The sequence below is a fragment of the Capsicum annuum genome, chromosome 4, assembly GCF_002878395.1.
Source record: "Capsicum annuum cultivar UCD-10X-F1 chromosome 4, UCD10Xv1.1, whole genome shotgun sequence".
NCBI lineage: Eukaryota > Viridiplantae > Streptophyta > Magnoliopsida > Solanales > Solanaceae > Capsicum > Capsicum annuum.
Window position 1 is genome coordinate 166,877,717 of NC_061114.1, and position 5,530 is coordinate 166,883,246.

General features: G+C 33.5%; 1 long non-coding RNA gene across 1 annotated transcript; it reads right to left on the reverse strand.

Moving 5' to 3' along the window:
* Positions 1 to 1,654: 1,654 nt before the first annotated feature.
* LOC124897672 lies at positions 1,655 to 4,142 on the reverse strand. Its single transcript, XR_007054471.1, has 3 exons — positions 3,615 to 4,142; positions 2,381 to 3,489; positions 1,655 to 2,103 (listed from the first exon to the last, which is right to left on the reverse strand). It is a non-coding gene; the product is annotated as an uncharacterized LOC124897672 (long non-coding RNA).
* Between the last annotated feature and the right edge of the window lie 1,388 nt (positions 4,143 to 5,530).

Here is a 5,530-nt window from a genome sequence, read left to right on the forward strand (position 1 = left end):
ATATCAACTTATAGGGCAGAACTAAATTCATTTTTAAGAATAAATAAGTATATTAAAGCACTTCAATAATTTAGACATATTTTTAACTTTTTAAATTATAATTTATGGTGAGTTTAGTATCTTTTCCTATGAAAATAAGAGTTATCGGTGATTCACTTCAATAATTTAAACATATTTTTAACTTTTAAAATTATAATTTATGGTGAGTTTATTATCTTTTCCTATGAAAATAAGAGTTGTCGGTGATTCATGTCTTTAATCCGTGTAGTTCCTGTTTGGCACATGCCAAGGGTCCCAACTTCCCTTCATTCATATTCATGCTTGATGTCGGTGAATACTATATGACCTGATATAACCATCCAACTGATATAGATTGCATTAGTTAACCCCCTTATCATCAGAAGACTTTTTCACTTGTTTGAACTAGATTCACTTCTTTATTATATTATTTTTTAAATATAATCAATTTTTTTGCTTTAAAAAATGTAATAAGTAAAATATTATATTTAATATCAAGAATAAAATAGATAAATTATCTATTAATTTTATAAATTAAATAAATATTATTAAACATCTCAAAATAAAAAAAATAAGAAGAACAAGTAAATATGATCGAAAGTATAGATCATATTTAATTTATTAGTCTCGTCATTTATGAACTGTTATTAATCTTTTGGCCGAATACATAATAACCCCTTAAATTAATAAATTTCTCCTGTGAAATTTAGTGTTATATTTGAATTATAATTATTTTTATTGAAGAAATGAACGTATGATAAAATAGCTTTATTAGATAATTTTTATTTGAATTTTAAAAATAAAGTTTTTTTGTGTCTATTTTCAATCAATCATTACGTAGAAAAACTAACCACTTAACATAAGTCATATTTTTTTATTATATACATTTAATCCTAAAATTTTAGATATATTTTAATTAATGTTGATGTTGGTATTTTTATTCCTATTTTGACTTTCAATGAAAGCTAGCATCTTTCAAATCTAATGAATAACTTTTGATTCTGATGGCTATATCCAACATAGATATATGTAATATGCACAGTGGATTACACAAACATAGGAAGTTATGGCTTGACATATCAATTTGGCTGGAATATCCATGACAGGCAGTTAGATGAAGAACCAACATAGCGTCCACCATTTTTGTGAGGCCATTACCAAAGAAAGATAATATCACGCCATCAAAGGCTTGTTGAAGCATGGTCTTGTCCATAGATGTGAAGTACAGGTTGACAGCCTCTCTCGCCATCAAATAGAGGTGGAAAACTAAGTCTCTAAGACAAAAGGTGTATCTGATGGCAACCATTCTGAACCAAAATTGTTTTTGGAGATGTACTGGAGATATCTAAGCTGAGGTGGCTGTGGATTTAGAGGTGACAAAAAATGAAGCAGCTCTAAAACCATGAAAAAAGCATCTGCATAGCTGTCCTGCAGCTAAGCGACAATCCCTCCCATATATGTCTTGTACTCATCTTCATCCAACACGTCAGTGTGAGATGCATCAATCAAACATTGCAAGTATGAGGTGCAAAAAAGTCAATAATTCATCTCCCCAAAGAAACTATCACTCCGAAGATCTGCCTACTTTAATCATAATGAAGAGAGTAGTATAGTTCTTCAAGAAGAAAAGCCGCAGGAAAAAAAATCTTAGCTTCAACTTCTAAGGTAAAAGAAGCTACAACCGATTGGCGCCACTAAAATATAGGGTACTAACACTTCACTTATACTGGAAAGCAACAACTATAATTCCAAATATAACTAACACATACATAAGTATTCAAATTAATGAACATGGTAAAAGCAAGGTAACTCCTAACTAAGATGTAGTTTCTGAAAAAAAATCAAACAGAGTTAATGAGCTCAAAAATGGAAACTTTAGGGCAAGAAAAGCAGCAACATACTGTAAATCCGCTCAGAGATCTCGAGAAGTCGATCCGGCGTCTTCCTATAAAAGAAGCATCTGAACACAGCCATCTAATGGCGCCGTTTCTCTTCTAATCCGATCCAAAACCAAAACGAAATTCACTAATTCCAACCTTTTGATATCGTAGGTGTCGCTCCAACAAATGGGCTTCGAAATTGACCCTGTTTATCAAAGCTGACAGTCCGTCATTAACGTCATATAATGCTTTAGAAATGATTAAGCAAGACAATGATCTCCATGTGAGAAAAGATCCAAGTCCCAGATTGTATCCAGGTAGACTGCGAGACATAAGCAACACTTTTACATATTCTAACCTAAGACAAATATAAAAGTAAAACCAAAACAAAAGAATGTTTATTCGAGTTTCTCCCATAAATCCAAAATTAGATATTTTGAAAATCCAAGAAATAAGTGAAAAAAGTCTTATATTTGACTAACTTCAAAGAAGATGGATCCCAGCAAAATTTACTGTCTTAATTCTATTGCCACATTTGTGATGTCCCGAGGCAGCACAATGGTTGCATTTTGTTGCAGTTCTTCCTCGGGGATACTTTTGTTGGAGCCATCATTATTTCTACATCATCTCTACGCCTACCAGGAAGTGAATTACCATCAAAATTATCTTTCTGAAATCGATCCATAGTTTACATGTTCGGCCTATAAAAAAGGAAGCATGTGAATGTTCTTTTCAAATAATTAGCAGAGGCAGCAGTGACTTGGAATTTGGGAAATACTTTTACTTTAGCTGGTAATTAGTGGCCTTATTATAATTATAGCTAGTATAAGTTGCAACTACTTGATTTAGTGTAGAAAAGTTAAGTTCCTAAGGCTTTCAATAAAGAAAATGTTGTTCTAATACGTGTATACCAGAGTCTAGCTGAAAGTGGTACATTTCCTTGCCACTAAGCCAAGAGCAGTGAAGTGGCACAAAAAGCTGCTAAATCTACATTCAATTTGTTATACTGGTCCCTAATTTTAAATAGCTGGTCATTCATATTGAGCAGAAGTGAGGTGATTCAGAGCCGCCCAACAAGAAATTGATAATTTTCCAGCAGTCAAAAGTCAGCTAAAAAAGAGGACAGTTCCTGCAAGCAAACCGTAATGGCCATTGCAGATAGATATAACAATGTCATCGCCATACACAGCCGCCATGATTTGTTGGCCCTGTAAAATTGATATCATTCATACGGTGTAGGTAAACAAAATAACCATTTTTGGAGTAGGTTGGATTTTCTTGGATTTCCTTATCATTTTCTTAATTTGGTATCTGGATATTTAAATGATTCTCTATTAGTTGCCCTCTTTGGAGATATATTTCTTTTGGCCTTACTCTGATAAGGTTGTGAAGTGTCCTATTATAGTAAATAATACAACAATCCATCAGATCAAGAAAAAAGCTTAGAGACTTCTCAAGTTAAGAGTCAAGTTTATGCTAAAAAGATTAATCTGCAATCTGGCAAAATTAAGTTCAACAGGTACCCCAAATTAATAGATCTTCAGGATCAAAGTTGCTTCTTTGTTCAGAGGAAACAACACAAGCTATATACCTGTCAAAAGCAAGGCCTTTTGTAATAGCAAAGATCTTTCTAAGAATGAAGATGAAGTTATAAAGCATGAAAAAATATGCAGAGAAGCTGGAATGATAATAACTTTCTTTGACTTCAAAACTTACATGCTTCAAAAGATCAAATATGTCAATCAAGTATCAGATGCTGCTGTCCCAACCAGAGAGCCTATCAAGCTTCATGTTGCAATTGGTGTCTGTATACTATTAGTGAATTGGTTGCCAAGTTTGGATGTATACCTGTTCATTCTCTAAAATAAGATTTTGAAATCGGATTTGCTTCTCTGGACTTTTTCTCTCTCGATTGATGTCGATGATTTGGACCTTGCATATCCATTAGGGAGTGTCGGTTGGTATCTTATCGATGCTTGATCTTAAGGCCATGTATACTAAAAAGACAGCGGGACATAATTTAGCATGAGCACTGCCTTGTGTTCAATCTGTGCAAGTAATAATAAGGCACAAATTTTCTATCACATAATCTGGACATTAGTAATATAGTTTCGAGTGTAAAAAGCAGACAACATTATCGGTTATTGAAGTAATGAAAGCAAACGAAAGAAATACTGCTCACAAAATGTTTTCTTTTCACCAAACATCTTAGGTGCATACTAATTTCTACTCCATACATATAATTTACAAAACCATACTCTATACATATCAACTCACATAACCATACTTACTCCATACATACTAGTTTACACAATCAAAGATATTTATTTTCAAACAGCCATATCCAATTAAGGTAGAATTGCAAACATGAATCTCAAAATTTTCTAAAAAAGGAAAATAAACACTTATTTGCAAACAATCATATCCATTTAAGGTAGAATTGCAAACATGCATGTCTAAATTTTCAAAACAACGAAAAGTAAACACAACTACAGCTGGAAGAATTATAGCGACCAAAGTGTGAAATCAAGAAGTCAAAAATTTTCTACGAATAGAAGAAGAAGAGAACTCATACCAACAATTTTAATTTTCCCAGGAAGAGTTGTAAAAGGGAAATATTCAATAGATACTGTAACGCCCCAAGTCGGTACCTTGAAAGTTACACGGTGCTTACGACCCTGAAGGACCACAAGCTAATCCATGACTAATATCTGTTGTGAGCACTGAATAATAATACTATAATAAATGTGAAATTAGGTTGAATTTACATAAGGTTCAAAATTTGAAATACTGATAAACAACAATATCTGAATCTGAAATGTTGTTTGCACTAATCTAGTCTGAAAAGCCTCTAACTGAACAGTATGAAAGTGGAGCTGATGGGAAAAGCCCCCAATAAATGCCAAATACTGAAATACTGAAACTACTGAAAGTGCTGAAATAAAAGAATATCCTCGATAAATAAGGACTCACTTCTAAATCTGCGACTGCTGACTGGATCTGTATAAGCACGATCGAGAACCTGATCGTCCGAACCTAAGATATGAGACATCATAGCGCAAATAAAGAGTATGCGTCAGTACGTAGAATTTACTGGTATGCTAGATGAGGTAAGACTGAATGCAAGGGTCCATATGCATGAACAGTAACTGACTGAATGATATAGAGTAACTAAATATAAGAGTACGTGGATAACTGATACTACTGAAATCACTGAGTATGCAATACTGCCGACATACACAGATATATGTTATACATGAGCTTTTCCGAAGCTGAGTACTGAGTTCTAATAACTAAATAATTGATATCTGAAGTTACTGATAACTGGATTTCTAACACTGATTGACTGTGTCTGACAGTCCTGATTCTGTAGAACTAAACCGAGTTCTAAACTGAAGACTGAAACTAAAACTGTGGGAGGTAATCATCTAACCGACATGCACTAAATAAGATAAGATAACTAAGCTGGGGTCCAATCTGTAACCTCAATTAGAAGGGTGTTAGCACCGTGTCGTAGGTACTAACAACTGTTGTAGAGTTAGTCCTAACTAACGGGTGACCCCTGAGATCAGTCCTAAACTGGCGGGTGATCTTTGAGTATGTCAGTCCTATCTAATAGGTGATATCTCATA